The 21,131-nt window shown below is 37.8% G+C and overlaps 1 protein-coding gene across 15 annotated transcripts in view; it reads left to right on the forward strand.

The window, feature by feature from the left end:
* Window positions 1-21,131, forward strand: part of SMAD9 (SMAD family member 9) — a 75,660-nt gene that overhangs the window by 24,433 nt on the left and 30,096 nt on the right. For 2 of the 15 annotated variants that reach the window (XM_077868003.1, XM_077868007.1), the window contains 2 exons: window positions 10,882-10,967; window positions 11,086-11,274. The exons of 9 other annotated variants lie outside the window; for them this stretch is intronic. The gene's annotated coding sequence lies outside the window, so the exon portion shown is untranslated. Of the gene's footprint in view, window positions 1-6,977; window positions 7,062-10,881; window positions 11,010-11,085; window positions 11,275-21,131 lie in introns of all 15 variants that reach the window. 4 more of the 15 variants (XM_077868005.1, XM_077868009.1, XM_077868006.1 and 1 more) reach the window with 3 other exon arrangements.

A 21,131-nucleotide genomic window follows, 5' to 3' on the forward strand; every position in this document is an offset into this window, starting at 1 on the left:
AGGGCAGAAGGAGAAGGAGAGAGAGAATCCAATCTTATGCAAGCTCCAGGCTAGGCTCAGTCTCAGGTCATGATCTGCGTTGAAATCAAGAGTCTGAAACTTAACCAACTGAGCCACCCAGGAGCCCTCACTGCCATCTTTTAATGGATTGCCTCAGAATTTCCAGGGCGACTTCATGTGGAGGTGAAAGGGATCATAGCCTCAGAGGAGGTCAAGTTCTCTGCTGGGACCTGAATCAGTGGGAGGCCACACAGGGTCAGGGACACATGGGAAGTGTGGAGCATCACCAGCGATGGTAGGGATCATATTCAGGTAGGGGATAAGAAGACTCTCTGGAGGTCTTGAAGTACAGAGGGCATGAGTGGTGGGACGGGCTATGATCCATAACAAATAATGAACTCTTAGAGGCTCACTCAGTGTTCCATGTGTGGCTTGTAAGTTTATAACTTGTGTTCAGTGGATGCTTAAGAAATACTTGTTCTTCATCTTTTTATTCATTGTTCTGAGGCTCTTCTGATTGTAGAGTAGAATCTTTTCTTATTCTTAATCTTTGATTGGACTTTGGTTCTTAAATTTTGATTTACTAAGAAATACTGTTAATTAACAAAGACGGACCATGTTATACATGTCCTCTGATATTTTGTTTTAAGTTAATTAAATATTTTATTATATAATAGTACTTTCAAAAGAATATATGATGCATACATAAAAATTAGGAACATTATTATAATATATGGTAATATAATAATATAAGATTCAACATTAACATTACTGATGCTATATTTTCCTGTTGTGCTACTCCTTTGCCTCAAGTATTAATATCTTGAATTTTGTGTCTTCATTACCCTGTTTTAACTATAATTTATTCACATATATATGTATCTCCAAGATAGTTAATATTTGTTTTTAAACTTTATAAAAATGATTCCATACTCTGTGTAGTCTTTTAGGCTATACTTTCTTTTTCACTTAACATTATGTTTCTAAGATTAATCCTTGTGGGTATAGTTAATGTATTTTATTACTATATAATATTCTACTGTGAGATTTACATGTCTAGTTGATGGATGTTTGGGTTATTTCTGCATTTTTGCTATTTTGAATAATACTGCTATGAATATTATAGTATGTCCAATAGTGTCATTAGGGTAGTGACGTTCGAGCTGTTTTGTTTTTAACTGTAATCCAACAGGACATAAATATCTCTATCTCTCTATGTGTCTGTCTCTTTAAAAACTTGATATATTCTCCCCTACTCTGAGCAGTCTCTGATAAAATCCAGCCTGTTTTAAAAAATGCTAAAAAAGACTCAATAAACTCAATAAATAAATAAATTTCACTAATCGTTTCTCTCTGAGGATTGAAAACTACTCTAGTACATATAGTGGGCTGTGAAATTTGTTAGATCTCATGATACGAAATTTTTAACTTTAAAAATTGATGGCAGATTGTTTCCAAAGTGCGTGATCCATCCATTCGTACCAATTTGGTTAATCATATTCTTATCAACACTTATATTTCAGACAAAATTAGGTTTTCAGCAAGAAGTCTATTAACTTAGTAAACCAAATGAAGATATATTATTTTTACATATGTTCTAATTTTACAACTAAAAATTTCTTACTGAACAAAGTGCCAGGACTTCTAAGAGACTGGAGAATACGGAGTTGTCCTGTATTCTGAGAGTTTGCTTAAGGATGTCTCACATTTTCTTTGCTTAAAAGTATATCTTCCTTGTTATTCTGTTTGCTCTGATGCTCAGATATGCAATTATTGATCTATCTCAGCCATGGCCTTGTGCTTGATTATTTTATAATTAAACATTACTGAGAAATTGTCTGCTAAGTAAACTCTAAACTTATTGAGAAAATAGCTATGTTGTCCCTGAATAGTATGACATATTTCATTCAAAAAAGACTGAAATTTTTATGGACAGTTGATGATGTCAATTTTAAAGCTCAAAGGGTTGGTTAAATGTATATAAGCAGGCTGTTTGATGAGCAGTTTTGGTTCAATTTTGCCAAAATATGGCCTTTTATACTCCCAGCCTGAAATCTAAGACTGCACTAGTAAGAACTTTATGTAGCTTGTCTATAGGCCCTGTCATCTTTTTTAAGGTAGAGAATGTCTTTCCTTCTTTGCATCTGTGTGTGGGTGGATTCTCTCCTGACTTTTGCTGTGTTTCATGACTCCTTAGCATGTAAAAATCTACTTGGTAGCCTGGGTGCATTAACTATGTCTACATAAGAAGAATTTTTGCTCTGCACAGTGACTAATTTCATTATTCATGGCTATCCTCTTGGTTAATGGGTGGTCAGCTGTAACCTTGTAAGGCACTTGTCTTATGCCTATCAGATGCAGCTGGCTTCCCTACAGCTTAATCTTTCAAGTCAGTGGTACAGTCAAGCTTAGTCACCCACTAATGCCATTTTGTGTAGATTTCAACAAAATCGTCAACATCATTGACAGATATTCTTGCAGTGTGGTCTTGCACTCTGTCATTCTCTGGGATGTGTGTTTTTCTGGGTTGAGAATATACAGATCACATCACAGTGGATGTGCTCTCTTTTTCTCTAGCAAATATTCAATTTTTGGTTTTGTGTTTAGTTTCTAGAATTCCTTCTCAATGGTAAGAATCCACTATATGTCTAAAGAAGCACTTGCTTGCATAGTGGGAAAGTAGTGGTTAGCAGATGTGATGTGGAGTGGAAGTAGTAAATGAATTGACATGCAGAAACATTAGGACTCTAGTTGGCGTCATGTCCTCAGTTATACAATGTCTGCATTTGCAAAGCATTCCACCTGGAGAAATGGAACAAGTTGGAGCAGCTCAAGTTCATGCCCTAGAGTCCATCCAGCTTTGGTCTAGGAAACAGGGAAACAGTCCTTTGGGTACCAGTTTTTCAATTGTGAATCTCACCAGACCAGTACAATGAAGAAAACACATGCTTCTGGGCTGGGCCAGAGTTTTAGACCCTCTATGATGGAAATCACTCTGTTGCCACCTACGCTTCAAATAAAGATAAAATAAAAATAATACCTTCCCATAAGCCATTTAGTAAAGCCAAAAATAGCCACACAAATATTCTTTATTACTCGTTTAAGACTAAATATTTTGAAGCAGTTTAATGGCATTGTGTCCTGACTTAAATTCTTTTAATTCCTTAGGTAATGAAAGTTTTTAATCTGGGATGTTACTGTGCAGTTTTAGCATACACTACACACAGCACAGCGCCCAGTGCGTAGTAGAGGCTAAATCTAAAAACTTTGAGAATTACTTCAGAATGGCTTCACGGAGGATATTTTTAAGGGCTTTTTAGAAATAATTCCTACTTTTTGTAGTGCACCTAAGCCCAAGGGAGGGTAGTGAAATGTTTTTGGTAAGCCATTCGTTCTTCTGTAGATTTGTATTTCTCAAAGGACCAAAGTGAGAAAGAGGAAAAGTGATATCATTTTTTGTGTTTAAGATAATTGTAGACTGGAATTATGGAGATTAATTAAAAAAATTTTTAGTATGCCTCATATACATTACCTATGTGTTGACATATGAGAGTCTCTGAATGAAAAATAGGGGAAGTCTTGAAATACGTGTTTCTGTCCTCTGCATAATATGACGGTGATGTACTATTCCTGCCTTGCCGCCTGATCACATTCCCCATATTTGGACTAAACTGCATTTTTTTTTTTTTTTAGAGAAAATGAGAGGGAGGGGAGGAGGGGGATGGCAGGAGGTGAGGAGGGAGGGGGTGTGGGGAGAAAGAGAACTTGAGAATGAATGTCGGTTTTTTTTTTTTTTTAAGATTTTATTTATTTATTTGAGAGAGAGAAACAGAGATAGCAAGAGAGAGCATGACCAGGGAGAAGAGGGAGAGGCAGGCTCCACCTGAGCAGGGAGCCCAGCGCGGAGGTCCATCCCAGGACCCCGGGATCATGATCTGAGCCGAAGGCAGACGCGTAACTGATTGAGCTGTCCAGGCCGCCTGGATGTTTGTATCTGTTGAAGAGAAGCTCATTTCTGTTGTTCCTAAACACTCCTCAGGGTTAAAAAGTAACATCCAGGGGCACCTGGGTGGCTCAACAGTGGCATGTCTGCCTTTGGCTCAGGGTGTGATCCCGGGGTCCTGGGATTGAGTCCCACTTCGGGCTCCCTGCAGGGAGCCTGCTTCTCGCTCTGCTGAAGTCTCTGCCTCTCTCTCTCTCTCTCTCTCTCAAGAATAAATAAATAAAATCTTAAAGAAAAAGAATTAGATACCTTTAGAAGTCAACTTTGTGAAGTTTAGCAGTTAACTCTAGGAACTGCAACATGACTTGGTAAATATGTATGAAATGGAAGGATATGTATTCCTGAAAAAAGCTATATACAAATGAGAATTTTCTAAATTGACTAATACTTCTACATTTATTATGATCCATTTGGTAAGACCAGTAGTCTCTCTCAAATTTATATTTGTGGTAAACGCAGATTTTCATGGTCAGGATTGCAAGGAGTAAGGACACCTTTAAGATGCCTTGTATTGCTTAAGATCTGATTTATTCTTTCTGGGGTTGCTAAGGGACAGAAAGTTTTTTTTTTTTTTTTTTAAGGCAGCAGTTACTCACCACTTATAAACAATTCAGTAAAAATAGATCTCTAAGGATCTTCAATTTGTAATTGATAAATCATTCATGCTGAGTTAGTTGGCCTTGATTCTTACTCTCCTTGAGAATGTGGAATGTTTTATAAACACAGTAAGGGTTACAAATATAGAGAGAATAAGTAATTGCACTATCAGTAATGTGATGATACACATATCTGCTTAGTGAAATTTCGGTCAAAGTATTCTAATGCACATAATAAAGCCTGTTGGAATTGGGTATACATTAAGAATAGGCTCTAAGTAACATACAGTCTCTGTTGTTATACCCTGTTTGGATCCTACTGTGAGATAAAGGCCTACTTTGCTTTTATAATCTTGGTTCTTTGCTGAGTTCTGGCTATGCAGTTACAGTTTTAGGACTAATGAGAGCTCCTGATAGGATATAAAAAGGGTCATCCCTATTTATAAGATTGCTACCTACTGTCTGTCTAACTGGGAATGCAAGACTTATTTTGGGAGTGAGGGAAACATGGAACCATATTTCAGAGTGGTAGCACACCACTTTCTGAACAGATATGGGAAATCCAATCTTCCTGTGGTTTTAACCAGAGCAGAACCAAAATAGGGGAGTACTTCAGAGAGACTAATTGCATGGTACTGCTTCAAAAATGTGTTGAGGAAGGGTGGGAAATACCCATCTTGATGAATGAAAAATTTATACAGAAAGAGATTCAAGTATGAAAAATCAATTCTTGGAATAACAATGGGCAAAATACTTTCCATTTTTCTACTGTTCACTTCTGTTTTCTGCCGGGATCTTTCTGACTCGAGCTATTTTTCAGTATACACAAAATGCAGAGAAATAGAGAAGTAATATCTTTCACTCTTCTCTCTAGGCACCAGTAGTTCTTTCCCAAAAGCAACTAATGTCAGTTTCATGAGTAATGAAAATATTCATCTTCAGCCCCTTCCTCTAAGCTATTCTATTGAAGTGTTCAAAAGAAAATCAAGTTAATCCTATCTTTCCGTGAGGAGCACAAATACTGTATATCACCATTACAGAATTTTTTCTGTCTTCCTAACTTTCAAGTGCTGATTGATTAGTAGCATGCACATTCCAGAAAAAAAGTGTTTATAATGTATTATTTTTTTCTCCACCTGAAGGTACTGCCTACTTTAGGAACATGACCAACTTATACCTTGAGAGTTTATTGTAGTGATATTTTTGGGACTCTCATAGATAAGTGCCCAAGAACCTGCTTGGCTGTCCTGCTTCTTTCTCGGCTCTGGTCACCTTCTTGTGTCATAAAGGGGAAAGACCCCAGGGATTAGAGGAGCACTGAGACTGAGCAATGAGCAGTGTTCATTTTCCAAGAGTAGATTTCTTTTTTCCTGAAGTTCTTCAGAGTAAGAACCTAGAAAGGCTTTGTTGTCAGTCATGCTAGCTGGCTGTCCTCTATAGGAGCTTGCCTTTTGTTTTCTATCTCATAATTCAGAACGCTCGCCTGCCTTCCCATTCTCTCCCCACTTCCCACCTTTTCCTTGCTCCTCAGATTGATCACCCCTGCTCCTCTCAATCTTACTCAGACTTCATCAAGACATTAAAATCTTTCAGAGGGAATACTCTTCATTCTTCCCATGACCAGATGGTCCGAGACCATACTGTTCTTTCTCTCCTCTTCTGTCCATGGTTGCACTTCCTCTTTATCTTCTGCAACATGATTGTCTCCCTTTTACTGATTAATTCTTCTTAATATGTAAGATGCTCTTTAGAAGCCCCATCTTAAAACAAAGCAAAAACAATAGTCCAGTAATTCACCTTCCTCCATGGCTACCACCCTGTTAGAGCGCCCACGGTCTCTCACCCATACTTTACTGACATCTTCTAGTTGATTTCTATGCTTTGCCTCCCATGCGATTTGTTCTCCACATGAGCAGCCATTGTGATCATTTAAAAATACGTTAAATCACTAAACATATTTGTTTTTAAATCCATTCAAGGCTCCCCTTTGTACTTAGGATAAAATCCATTTTCCATATATTGTCTTCAAGGTCCAGCCCAGCGGCCTCCAGCTCTGAGCCCCTGCCTCACCTTTAGCTGAGCACCCCCTTTGCCCACTCCTCCTTGGCTACACAGATTTCCCTACAGTTTCTCAAGGGCACCAGTCCTACTCATGCCTATGTCATCCTTTTAGAGCTTTTGCCTGGAATGAGTGTTCCACAGCTTCTAGAGAGGCTGACACTTCCTCTTCCTCTTGGTTTAATTATTATTTCCTCAGTGAAGTCTTCCCCAGTGAGTCCAAGGAGGGCTCTCGCCTCTGCTTTTCTCTATCCCAACACTGTGTTCGTTTACTGCATAGTACTTTATGGTTCATTAATATTTCCTTGTTTAATATTCAGACAAGACTCTAAGCTGTGTGAGGGTAAGCACCCTGTCTGCTTTTCCACCACTGGGCAGTGCCTGGCACAAAGTAAGCATTGATGGTAAGTATTTTTCTTGAAATATGCAAATGCGTGAATGCTGGTTAACAAATGAAGCTTGGCTCTGGTTTTATATCTTTTAGATACAGAGCTTGTTCTTTTACAACAGAAAGCCAATCCTTTACTTGAACTGCATGTCCCTTTAGAGTTGCATTATTTTGGAGATTGAGGGGTCCTTGGAAGGCCTCTATCCTACCTTCCTATCATGCATGCCCCTTCTGTCATCGTCTTCTATTTCAGTACAGAGTTCAGACTCGGCCTTGGGTTCATGTACTCTCTTGCTCCCAGTCTAAACATGGTGGTGGAGACACCCATTGTTGCTTTCCTCCCATCTCCTTTGGGCTCTACAACTTAGTAGTTCTGTGATCTTGGAGAAGTTACTTAATTTTATTGTGCCTCAGTTTTCTGAAATATAAAGTAGAGTTATAATAACCACACACAGCAGTTGCAGTGATTCAATAAGGAAATGCATGTGAAAACTTAATATAATACTCAGTGTGTTAGCCATAAGCCTACCATAGCCTCAGCTTTGTTTTCATTATTTCCATTAACTCTAGTCTTTTAAAAATATATATATTGTAATAAGGTACACATATCACAAAATGTACCATCTTAGCCATTTTTAAATTAATAGTTCGGTGGTATTACATACATTCATAATATTGTACACCTTCATGATGATGTTCATATTACTATGCAACCATCACCATTGTTTTTTTAAAGATTTTATGTATTTATTCATGAGAGAGAGAGGCAGAGACATAGGCAGAGGGAGAAGCAGGCTCCAAGCAGGGAGTCCAATGTGGGACTCCATCCCGGGACTCCAGGATCACACCCTGAGCCGAAGGCATACACTCAACCACTGAGCTACCCAGGCGTCCCACCATTATTCATCTGTATAACTCTTTTCATTTTGTAAAACTAAAAATCTGTACCTCTTAAAATAACTTGCCATTCCTCCCTACCATCTCCTGCAAACTCTGGCAACCACTATTCTACTTTCTGTCTATGAATTTGACTACTCTAGAAGCCTCAAATAAATGGAATCATATATTTGTCCTTTTGTGTCTAGCTTACTTTACTTTGCATGATGTCTTCAAAGTTCATTCATATTGTAGCATGTCTTAGAATCTTTCCTCTTAAAGGCTGAATAATATTCCATGATGTGTAATATCACATTTGATTGATGAATATCACATTCATCCATTGATGGATATTTGAGTTATTGCCATCTTTTGGTTATTGTGAAAATGCTGCTGTTAACATTGGTTTACAAGTATCTCCTCAGATCACTGCTTTCCATTTTTGGGGGGTATATACTCAGAAGTAGAATTACTGGATCATATGGTACTTATATTTAAAATATTTGAGCAATTGCCATACTATTTTCCACAGTGTCTGTATTATTTTTACATTCCCACCAGCAGTGCACAATGGTTCTGAATTCTCTACAATCTCAACAACATTTCGACTTTTCCTTTCCTTTCTTTCCTTTCTTTTTTCTTTTCTTTTCTTTTCTTTTCTTTTCTTTTCTTTTCTTTTCTTTTTTTCTTTCTTTTCTTATGGGTTTTATTTTTTTTTAATTTTTTATTTATTTATGATAGTCACACACAGAGAGAGAGAGGCAGAGACACAGGCAGAGGGAGAAGCAGGCTCCATGCACTGGGAGCCCGATGTGGGATTCGATCCCGGGTCTCCAGGATCGCGCCCTGGGCCAAAGGCAGGCGCCAAACCGCTGCGCCACCCAGGGATCCCTTTCTTTTCTTTCTTTTCTTTTTCTTTCTTTTTTCTTTCTTTTTCTTTCTTTCTTTCTTTCTTTCTTTCTTTCTTTCTTTCTTTCTTCTTTCTTTCTTTCTTTTCTTTTCTTTTCTCTTTTCTTTTCTTTTCTTTTCTTTTTTTGAGTGGTTCTAATGGGTGTGAGGTGGTATCTCATTGTAGTTATGGCTTGCATTCCCCCAATGATTAATGATGTCGAGCATCTTTTTTCTTTAAAGATTTTATTTATTTATTTGAATGAGAGAGAGCATGAGTGGGGACCAGGGAGAGGAAGAGGGAGAAGTAGCTGTCCTGAGCAGGGAGCTCGACCAGGGCTCAATTCCAGAACTCGAAGATCATGACCTGAGCTGAAGGCAGATGCTTAACTGACTGAGCCATGTGGGCACCCCAGGCATCTTCTTATGTGTTTATTAGGCATGTCTATCTTCTTTGGGTCCTCTTTTTTTAAATTAGGTTGTTTGGATTTTTGTTGAGTTTTAAAAACTCCTTATTCTGGATATTAATCCCTTATTAGACATATGATTTCAAATATTTTCTCCCATTCTGTGGGTCGCCTTTTTATTCTGATGCACAAATTTTTAAAATTTTTATTAAATGCAGTTTGTGTGTTTTTTTCTTTGTTGCCTGTGCCTTTGGTATCATGTCCAGGAAATTGTTTCCAAATCCAGTGTCAGGAGGTTTTTGCCCTATGTTTTCTTCTAAAAGTTGTTTATAGTTTTAAGTCTTACATTTAAGTCATTGATCCATTTCATGTGATTATTGTATGTGGTATAAGATAGAGGCCCAACTTCGTTCTTTTACATATGGATATTCAGGTTTCCCAGAACCATTTGTTTACAAGATTATTCTTTCCCATTAAATGATCTTGACTTTGTCAAAAATTAGTTGACCGTATATGCAACAATTTATTCCTGGACCCTCTATTCCATTCTATTGATCAGTACGTCTGTCTTTCTGCCAGTACCACACATTTTGACTTCTGTAGCTCTGTAGTAATTTTTGAAATCAGGAAGTGTGAGGCCTCCAGTTTTGTTCCTGTTTTTCATGATTATTCTGACTATTCAATAATCAAGGTCCCTTGAGATACCATATGAATTCTAGGATGAGTTTTTCTATTTCTACAATAAACTTTGGGATTTGGGTCAGGATTGCATTGAATCAGTAGATTACAAAGTATTGACATCTTGACAATACTAAGCCTTCTAGTCCATGAATATGGGATGTGTTTCCATTTATTTATGTATTCTTTCATTTCTCCCAACAATGTTTTATAGTTTTCATATGTATAAGTTTTCTACTTCCTTGGTTAATTCCTAAATATTTTATTCCTTTTTTTCCCTTGAATTTCAAAACTAATCATAGTTTATTAAAAAAAAACATTGAATGTGATGTGATAGCATTTTACAAATACAAGGATCTTCCCTACGTGTTTAAAAGTACCATATTCTCTTTAGCCCATACTAATACACAGGCTTCAAATTCTTCTCAATCCAATTGTATGAGTATCTCTCCCCAGTTAGGCTATGTGTGAAATCAAAGATTCCCTAGAGTCTGTACCATAATGATATTTATATCAGGGTTGAGAACACAGTAAGTTCCTAAGAATATCATTCTTTTATGAAGAATCCATATCTTGATCTGTGACTGTGTTGTTGGAGATCTTCAGATGCTTATATCTCTACATTCTGTAATGGTTATTAATGTACTCACTGAGCCAGGTCCAGGGCCTGTTGGAGGGTCTTACACTCAGCTATGATCCCCTCGTGCCCTTTACCACATGAGGAATTAGTGGGCCATGAGCCCCAGGTGTGCTGATGATGCTCTTCAGCATCTCCGAAAGCAAAGACTGGAACCTGGCCTCATTGAACGTCATGGAGTCCAGGATTACCATTAATATCAAACTCATTCATAGCCTCATTCAGCTCATCAATGGCCCTGTAGCCTTTGGCTTCATCAGTGGGCAAGGTGGCTTGAGCAACTTTGGAGATGCCAGCAGTGGCCTCCTAGACCTTTATAAACACCTAATCTCAATTGGCTCTTTTTCCAGCAACATCTGGGTGGTGGAGAAACACTTCGGAGGCCGTGTGCAGCATTGTGGTATTCTTCTATCCTGGCTACCATCTCATCCCACCAGTGAGGACCCTTCTGTTCCTGTTGTCTTCTTGCTACTACATAGTTAAGTTTCACCTTCTCTTTCCCCAGCTCTTTAAAGGGGTTGCAAGGTCTCGCTCATCTGTAGCATTTTTGACAGCTTCCAGGGCCTCCTCTACCTGCTGCACAGCATCTAGCTAAGGGAAAAATATTTTCCTAATAATTTTCAAGAGGAAAGTCTTCATCCTACTCTTGGAAATTCTGCAGACAACTAGGCACTTGGGAAGGATGGAAGAAACACAGCAGAGGAGATACAAGCAGCAAGCTTCTGGTGAGGGCTCTGAGGCCTGTAAGTATTGTATTCTTTGTGGTACTGTAATTTCCTTTTCAGATTGTTCATTGTGAGTGCTCAGAAATGTGTGTTGACTTTGTATCCTTCTACTTTGCTGAATTTATTCTAACATGTTTATTTGTTTCTTGTTATGTGTATGTGAAATCATTAGGGTTTTCTACGTAGAAGATCAAATCATCTGCAAGTACAGATCATTTGACTTCTTCCTTTGAGATGTGGTCGCCTTTTATTTTTTTCTTGCCTAATTGTTCTGGCTAGAACTTTCAGTATGATGTTGAATAGAAATGACAAAAGTGGACATCCTTGCCTTGTTCCTAACCTCAGAGGAAGGCTTTCGACAGTCTTTCACTGTTGAGTATGTTTGCTGTAGATTTTTCATAGATGGTTTTTATTATGTTGAAGTAGTTTTTTCTATCCTAGTTTACTGAGTTTTTTTTTTTATCACAAAAAGATGTTGAATGTTGTCAAATGTTTTTTCTGCATCAATTAAGATGATCATGTTTTTCCCCCCTTTATTCTGTTACTGTGATTGATTTTGGTATGTTGGATCATCTTTCCATTGCAGGAATAAATCTCACTTAATCATGGTGTATAATCCTTTTACTATACTGACTTTAGTTTGTTAATATTTTGTTGAGAATTTCTACATCAATGCTTGTAAAGGGTATAGTTTTCTTTTCTTTCTTTTTAGAGATTTTATTTATTTATTTGACAGAGAGAGGGAGAACACAAACAGAAGGAGTGGTAGACATAGGGAGAGGGAGAAGCAGACTCCCCACTGAGCAGGGAGCCTAATGAGGGGCTTGATCCCAGGACCCTGAGATCATGACCTGAGCCAAAGGCAGATGTTTAGAAGGCAGACATTTAATTGACTGAGCCACCCAGGTGCCCCGATAGTTTTCTTTTCTGGTAATGCCTTTGTCTGTCTTTGGTGTCAGGATAATGCTGGCCATATAGAATGAATTAGGAAATGTTCCCATTTCTTCAGTTTTTTGGAAAAATTTGGGAAGGATTGGTATTAGTTTTTCTTTAAATGTTTGGTAGAAGTCCCCAGTGAAGCCAACAGGTCCTGGGCTTTTCTTTGTTGGGAAATCCCTGAGTATTAATTCAGTCTCCTGTAGATCTATTCAGATTTTTAAAAAAATCTTCATTTAGTCATAGCTTTTGTGTTCCTAGGAATTTGTCCATTTCATCTAGGCTATCAAATTTGTTGGCATACAGTTGTTTGTAGTATTCTCTTACACTCTTCTTAATTTTTGTAGAATCAATTGTAATGTCCACACCTTCATTTTGTATTTCAGTAGTTTGAGTAGTCTTCTCTTTCTTTTCTTTTTTTTTAGTCCATCTAACTAAGGGGTTTCTCAATTTTGTTGATCTTTTCTGAGAACCAACTCTTGGTTTCATTGAATATTTTTTCTATTGGCTGAATCATGGTCTCTATTTCTTCATATCTGCTCTAATCTTTATTATTTCCTTCCTTGTACTAGCTTGTTTTTTTTTTTTTGTATATTTTTGATTGGAGTTTGATTTGCCAACGTATAGTATAACACCCAGTGCTTATCCGTCAAGTGCCCCCTCAGTGCCTGTCACCCCATCCCCCCGCCCACCTCCCCTTCCACTACCCCTTGCTCATTTCCCAGAGTTAGGAGTCTCTCATGTTCTGTCACCCTCTGATATTTCTTCATTTTCTCTCCTTTCCCCTTTAATCCCTTTCACTATTTTTTATATTCCCCGAATGAATTAAATCCTACAATGTTGGTCCTTCTCCGATTGACTTCACTCAGCATAATACCCTTCAGTTCCATCCACGTCAAAGCAAATGGTGGGTATTTGTCGTTTCTAATGGCTGAGTAATATTCCATTGTATACCTAGACCACATCTTCTTTATCCATTCATCTTTCGATGGACACCGAGGCTCCTTCCACAGTGTGGCTATGGTGGACATTGCTGCTATAAACATTGGGGTTCAGGTGTCTGCCTTTTCATTGCATCTGTATCTTTGGGGTAAATCCCCAACAGTGCAATTGCTGGGTCGTAGGGCAGTTCTATTTTTAACTCTTTCAAGAACCTCCACACAGTTTTCCAAAGTGGCTGTACCAGTTCACATTCCCACCAACAGTGCAGGAAGGTTCCCCTTTCTCCGCATCCTCTCCAACATTTGTTGTTTCCTGTCTTGTTAATTTTCCCCATTCTCACTGGTGTGAGGTGGTATCTCTTTGTGGTTTTGATTTGTACTTCCCTGATGGCAAGTGATGCAGAACATGTTCTCATGTGCTTGTTGGCCATGTCTAGGTCTTCGTTGGTGAAATTTCTGTTCATGTCTTTTGCCCATTTCATGATTGGATTGTTTGTTTCTTTGCTGTTGAGTTTAATAAGTTCTTTATAGATCTTGAATACTAGCCCTTTATCTGATAGGACATTTGCAAATATCTTCTCCCATTCTGTAGGTTGTCTTTTAGTTTTGTTGACTGTTTCTTTTGCTGTGCAGAAGCTTTTTATCTTGATTAAGTCCTGTTAGTTCATTTTTGCTTTTGTTTCCCTTGCCTTCATAGATGTATCTTGCAAGAAGTTGCTGTGGCCAAGTTCAAAAAGAGTATTGCCTGTGTTCTCCTCTAGGATTTTGATGGATTCTTCTCTCACATTTAGATCTTTCCACCATTTTGAGTTTATCTTTGTGTCTGGTGTAAGAGAATGGTCTAGTTTCATTCTTCTGCACGTGGCTGTCCAATTTTCCTAGCACCATTTATTGAAGAGACTGTCCTTTTTCCGGTGGATAGTCTTTTCTGCTTCGTCGAATATTACTTGACCAAAAAGTTGAGGGCCCATTTCTGGGTTCTCTATTCCGTTGCATTGATCTATGTGTCTGTTTTTGTGCCAGTACCATACTGTGTTGATGATCACAGCTTTGTACCTTGTAGTAGCTTTGGGTTTAGTTTGTTTTTCATTTTCTAGTTCCTTAAATTTTAAGTTAGATTGTTGATTTGAGATATCTTATTTTTTAATGTGTTTATAGCTATAAACTTCCCTTTTAACACTGCTTTTGTTGAATCTCATAAGTTTTGGTGTTTGCATTTTCTTTTTCATTGATTTGTAAGTATTTTCTGATTTCCCTTGTGATTTCTTCTCTGATCCATTGCTTATGAGTATGTTGTTTAACTTCCACAAACTTGTGAATTTTCCAGTTTTATTTCTGCTGTTGATTTCTAACTTCATCCGGTTGGGGTCGGAGAAGATATTTTGTATGAAAACTACATTTTTTATATCTATTTAATTTTTTCCCTAACACATGGTCTATCCTGGGAGATGTCCCATGTGCACTTGAGAAGAGTAGATGTGCTATTGATGTTGGGTTGATTGTTCTGTAAATGTTAAGTTCTGTTTCCTTACTTACCCTGTGTGATGGTTCTATCCATTATTGAAAGTAGGGTATTAATGTCTCCAACTCTAATTGTAGCACTGTTCTTGTTCTCCCTTCAGTTCTATCAGTTTTTACTTCATAAATTTTGCTGGACTGCCATTATTTGTTTATAAAAGTTTATAGTTATATCTTCTTGCCACATTGAGCCTTTTATTAATTATATAAAGTTCTTGCTTATCTCTTGTAGGCCTTTTTTTTTTCTTGTAGGCACTTTTTATTTAAATCTATTTAGTCTGATATTATACAATAATCCCTATTTTTTGGTTGATGTTTGCATGAAATATCTTTTTTTCAACCTTTCATTTTCAATCTATTTGTGTCTTTGGATCAAAAGTGACTCTCTTGTATACAGAATGTAGTTGGATCATGTGTTCTTACTCTACTCTCCTGCCAGTCTCTCTCTTTTGGTTGGAGAGTTTAACCCATTTACAATTAATTAATGATAATGAGAGACATCCTTCTGCCATTTTGCTGTTTGTTTTATATATGCCTGATAGCTTTTTTGGTTCCTCATTTCCTGCATTACTGTCTTCTCTTGTGTTATGTTCATTTTGCTGTTAAGTGAAATATTTAAATTTCTTTCTCATTTCCTTTTGTATATATTCAGCTGTTTTGTTTTTGGTTACCGTTGGAATTGCATTAAACATCTTGAAGTTATAATACTAATTTGAGTTCATGCCAGGTTAACTTGAAGTACATACAAAATTCTGCTTTTTTACTGCTCCAGGCCCATCCCTTTCAGTTGTTCACAAAATTACATCTTTATACATTGTATACCTCAAGAAGGAAACTAATATTTAAGTGCATTGGTCTTTTAAATTATACAGAAAGCAACATAAGGGAATTGCAAAACAAAGTTACAGTAGTGCTAGCTTTTAGACTAATATTTTTTAAATATATATTAGTCTCAAATCATATAGAAAACAAAAAGTGGAGTTACAAACCTTTGTTATAGTAATGCTAGCTTTTACAATTGCCCATGCATCATTCACCTTTATTTAGATCTTTACTTCTTCATATGGCTTCACATTAGTGTCTAATGTCCATCATTTCACCTTGCAGGACTCCCTTGATCATTTCTTCTTCTTGTAGGACAAGTCTAGTGGTAATGAACTCGCTTAGTTGGGAATGTTGATTGGGAATGTCTTATTTTCCCCTTCACTGATGAAGAACAGTTTTTCCTGATATAGGATTCTTGGTTAATAGTTTTTCGCTTTGAGCACTTTGAATATTACTGGCCCACTTTGCATCCCTCTAGTGAATTTTTCATTTCTGTTATTGTACTTTTCAGCTCCAGAATTTCATGTTGGTTTCTGTTTAGGTTTTCTATCTCTATTGATACTTCCATTTCCTCATACATTATTTTCTTGAATTTCTCTATGTCTTCCTTTAGTTCTTTAAGCATCTTTAAGATGGTTGGGTTGACATATTTGTCTAATAGATCTGCCATAGGGTCTTTCTCAGGAACAGTTCAATTTGAATAGGTCATGCTTTCCTATTTCTCTGTATGCCTGTGATTTGTTATTGAAGCCTGAACATCTGAATCTGATGATGTGGAAAATCTGGAAATCAGAGTTCTCTCCCTTTGCCAGGGTTTTTGTCATTGCCTTTGGGTTTGTTTTGTTTTGTTTTTTTTTAATGTTGTAAGCTGTTTCTGTGCTGAAGATCAGCCTGAGGTGTAAAACTCAAGGTCTTCCTTTTCAAGTCTTCTCTGAGCCTGCTCCTTTCCCTAGAGATGCATAGTCACTTTCTAATTTTCCCCATATACGGAGTTGCTTTTGAATATCCTAGCCTTTAATGTCTGGCTTATGAAAGAAGAAAAAGAAAAAAAGGAGGGAAGAGGTGGAAAAAAGGTGCTGGCTCTAAATGCCACATTTATCCAGAGGAGGAGAGACTTGCAACAGTGGGGGAAAGTACAACTATAGTGGCTGCCCTCCCATTTATATCTCTATAATCAAAAACAGCAGTCAGTCAGTGGTCACAGAACATAGATCCGTGATGTTTGGAGGACAAGGTCCATTTTGCCTTCTACAAAGTGAGTGCAAAATTGCTACAGGACCACGTGCACAGCTGTCTGCCAATCAGCAGGGGTTTGGTCATTGCTCCTGGGCTAAGAACTGAAATTGACCCAAAAGAGCCACATTTACCATCAGACGCTTCCCCTGGAAGCTACAATACTTCAGTTGGTTCTAGAGTTCCAAAGTAGCTATGTTATACAGATCCTGCTAGTGTAATAATCATCATCTAGATGGGGAGACAGATTTCTGGTGCTTCATACTCTGCCGTCTTTTTAAAACCCTCTGACTCTAGTCTTTTGAAGGCTGTACTCCATCTTAGACTAATCAACAGTTCTTTTTAGTCTCTTCAGCTTGTTATTCTCTCTTACTTTTTTCTTTTCCTCATTTTTTCTAACTCCGTGCTTTTTTTTTTTTTTTTTTAACCTTTCAGAGGTCACAGGTTCTTTTTAGAATTTGCGGGAAAATTCCTATGGATCGTCTCCCTAGAAAAATCCATATATGAACAATCACTCAAAATGAGAAGACAATTCAGATATCCAGTAGATGACTTGAAGCCCCACCATGGCCCTCTTGAATAGAGTCTTTATTATAAAGATGCATCTCTGTCATCTTTCTTTGGTATTGTGGTCGGAAGATGTTCTATACTACAACAAGATGCTAACTAGCAGGCTGTGAACAGGAATTGCCCCTCACGGATTTGTAGGAAAGCTCAAAACACAGCTAGAAAAGCCTCTTTCCCAGAATATGAGATCATGATACCATTTCCATTTATACACAACTGGTAGGTTTATCCAGTGACACTAAACTGGTATATGTATGTGGTAGTTATTTACACTTTACAATGCAAACTTGTAATTGCCACTCATTTGAAACACATAGGGATGACAGGCTAATTTAAGTGAAGATAAAGTCAAATTAATGAAATATACATCCTGTGTGTGTGTGTGTGTGTGTGTGTGTGTGTGTGTGTGGTTTGAAGCCTGATTTCTCCTCAGGTGTACCGAATAATAACACATGATATATGTACCAATAGGGATGATAACAACCAACTATTTTCTAGGTAGACTTTTTTTTTGGATCTGTTTTTACACTTTAAAAGCACTTGTTATCACCATATTAATTACTACTATACAAAAAGTGCTATAAAAGTAGTCAAGGAAACAGTCTTTTCCTTTAAGGGAATGTTCCTTTGGCAAGTGTTGTCCAAGTTCTGAATTTGGTTAGTGTACTGTTTTTTTGAAGAGATACCATGGATTAGAGGGTCAAAATTGATAAGATTGAAAAATAGGAAAACAAAACACATGGTGAAACAACATTTTGTCATGGTGAGTGTTTCTGGAGTGGTCCCTTGCAGAATAGACGATTGCCTCCTGATCCCCTGGGTTGACTATGGCATATGGCCTGATAGATGATGTAGACTTTTCTTGGCGACACTGACCAAGAAGCAGTGCCCATGCAGGATTGTTCAGAGGTTCTTTGTGTATGCAGAGCTTAGGCATGCTCCAGGGTAGGTAGCCAACATATTCTTCTTAAATGGTAATTTCTTGAATTTTTGTTTCTTCAGAATTAAAATCACCAATTGAATCTTCCAAGGAGGCAGTAAGTAAAAATAACCTTGAGTAACTGCTAACAGGAGTTTGATTTAAAATGACAACTTAAAAATGAAAGGTTCACATCTCCCAAACTTTTATCCAGCCTGACAAATTGGATTCTAGAATTATGTACCATTAAATCTCATGGTGTGTGCGTGTGTTCAGTGCTGCTCTTCTTTTAAGTGGTCCTGTTTATTTTAAACACTTGAAAATGAGTTTTTTGCTCCCTCAGTTGGGTAATACTCATATGCCTGAAAAAGAAAGTACTCTTTCGTGCTGTGCATGAAGTGGACCATGAGTAACCAGATGAGGGATGGGCATGGTGCTTTTATCCTTCCGCCCACAGAAGGAAAGCTCTCATGGCCAACAGATGGCATTTGTGGAGATCTGGTGTGATGAAGGCCTTGATGGAGGTGCAACAAGTGATGTCAAACACAGTAATGCCAAGCATACATTTTCACTCTTATTCCTTAGTGGTAATAAAAAACAATGCTAGAAAGAAACAAAATTCTGGAAAGAAGAGTAAAGATCATGTTGTGTTGGTAGGTGACATTTGCTATAAAAAGGGTCAATTTGACAACTGTGGGGAAAAAAACTCTTGTTTTGCCCTGCTGTATGCAGTATAGTTCCATGAGTGAAGGTTTCAGTTCAGTCTCAGACTGGACTATCCTGAAGTGGGTGCAGGGAGGGATAACAGAGTGTTAATAGTAGAATGAGTCATACAGTCCCATGTGGCAGGTACAGCCAATAATCATGGAGTCATGGAACCATTGCCCAGACAGACCCTTACTGCGAGGATGAGCCCCCCCCGCTTCATCTGCAGATGAGGAAATGAGGTGGCCCAGAGAAACTACAGAGTTGGTTTGTGACAAGGGACAGACAGATTTTTTAGGAAAGTGAGAATTTAACCACAAAAAGAATTAGGAAAAAATTATCCTAATCTGCCAAGTTAGCTTATTTTTTTTAACTGTGAGCTAAATCCTAAGTGCAGCTCAATTATCATCTCCAAAATCCTTCCAGAACCCCCAGTGTAGGGCCAAGGACTCTTCTTGTAACCACCTCTGGCATCTCTCTGCCATAGCTCTTGTTAGATTTGCAGAAATTATCTGGTCAGATTTTTGTTTATAAATCCTTCACATACATTCATCTTTATAGTCTATTTTGTTTTATTCTTCTTTGTACCTTACAGGAACTATAGTAACTATAAGCAGTATTAACAACCCTCCCTTCTATTTGTAGAACAGTTTTTTAATAGCCTCCCTGGGAGTGCTCTCTTTTAATTATTATGGTGAGCCAGGGCAGTGGTGGTTTCAGGAGGTCGTGGTAAGTTTGAGCAGATAGTCTATGGGCATCTAAATTATCTGACAGTGGAAAGCTGTTCTGAGCCAGGTTGACACTCCTGAACAAGCTTGCATGAGGTGGGGGGTGGGGTGGCTCCACTGTTGATGTCAGTGTGATGGCCAGCTGGAAATAAACAAGGGGCTCTTTGTTCTGTTAGTGACAAAAACTTTATATGAGTGAGAATGGAATAGCCTTAATGAGCTTTAAGTGGCACCATGGACAAAGAGGAACTGAAGCCTTAGTGTTAGTGAGAGTCCAAGTCTGATTCACTTTAACTTTTTCTGTTAAAAAATATATCAAACAGAGGAGCAAGTGTAGAGAATATTATTTGAACATCTGGGTACCCACCAGGCAGCTTTAATAAACCTTGACTTTTTGATATTTTCTGTCCTCTTTTTCCCCTACCCCAGAGGCTTTTATTACAAATTTGGTGTTAAATATCCTGAGATTCTAAATTTGAGTCTTTGGGGTCCTCCTCCATGCCAGATCCTCTGTGTAATGCAACAGATGCTGGGTCTTGTATCAATAAAAGCATAGTTTTGGAGGCACCATGAGACTGTTATAAAGATTCAGAATGTGGCAGTGAGATCAGACTACCGAGTCAGGGTTCCTCAGACCTTATGCTCTTGACTAGTCGGTGTTGCCCCAAGGGATGAGGAGAGATAGTGGCCCAGAAAGTCACTCATCAAGGTGAACCTCGAACAGACATGGTTTGAAGGTCTCTGGTTTAAGGGTGGTGCTTTTCAAGCTTTCTTTTTTTTTTTAAGCTTTCTTGATTGTAATACGCAACACCAAATTGCATTTCACTGTGCATTGCAAATTGCATGGTGACCCTCTGCATATGCACGTGTACATCTACGCACACAGAGCACATACTTCTGAATGAAGGTTTTAATGAAATAATGCTCTTTCTTTGTGTGCTGCACCACAATATAGTCCGTCTTGTTGTTTTTACAAAACTATTTTATTTGAATACATTGATTTCACATGCATTAATACATAGGAACCCATAGTTTAAAACAACAACAACGAACTCCGGTTTAGAGAACTGTTACTATTTCATGGAACAAATGTTGTTTTAAAGGGTATATTTGGCTTAACTCTGCTGAACATTTTATAAAAAGCTTTTGTCAAAAAAAAAAAAAAAAAGCTTTTGTCTATCCTTGACCTAAACAAATATTCATGTCACAATTTACTTCTAGAAGTCCTATGTAAAACTAAGCAGAATTCAAAGCTCTTTGAGGGTCCAGGTTATTCTGCGTCGTGTTCTCTTTAAAGCTTCTAATCCTCTTCATTGCTTTAAAGCAGCCTGTCTTGATTAAATAAACAGAACTTGAACACAGTAACTTAACTATAAATTCATGATCGTTAAGCCACAAAATCAACCTTTCCTTTGAGTATAAGTCAAACTGCCAAGGGCAAAAAAACCCAGCTATCAAGCCCTCAAGTCTCCTTTCCATCAGTTTACCTCTCTCTGGGATGCT

This window comes from Canis aureus, chromosome 24, assembly GCF_053574225.1.
Source record: "Canis aureus isolate CA01 chromosome 24, VMU_Caureus_v.1.0, whole genome shotgun sequence".
NCBI lineage: Eukaryota > Metazoa > Chordata > Mammalia > Carnivora > Canidae > Canis > Canis aureus.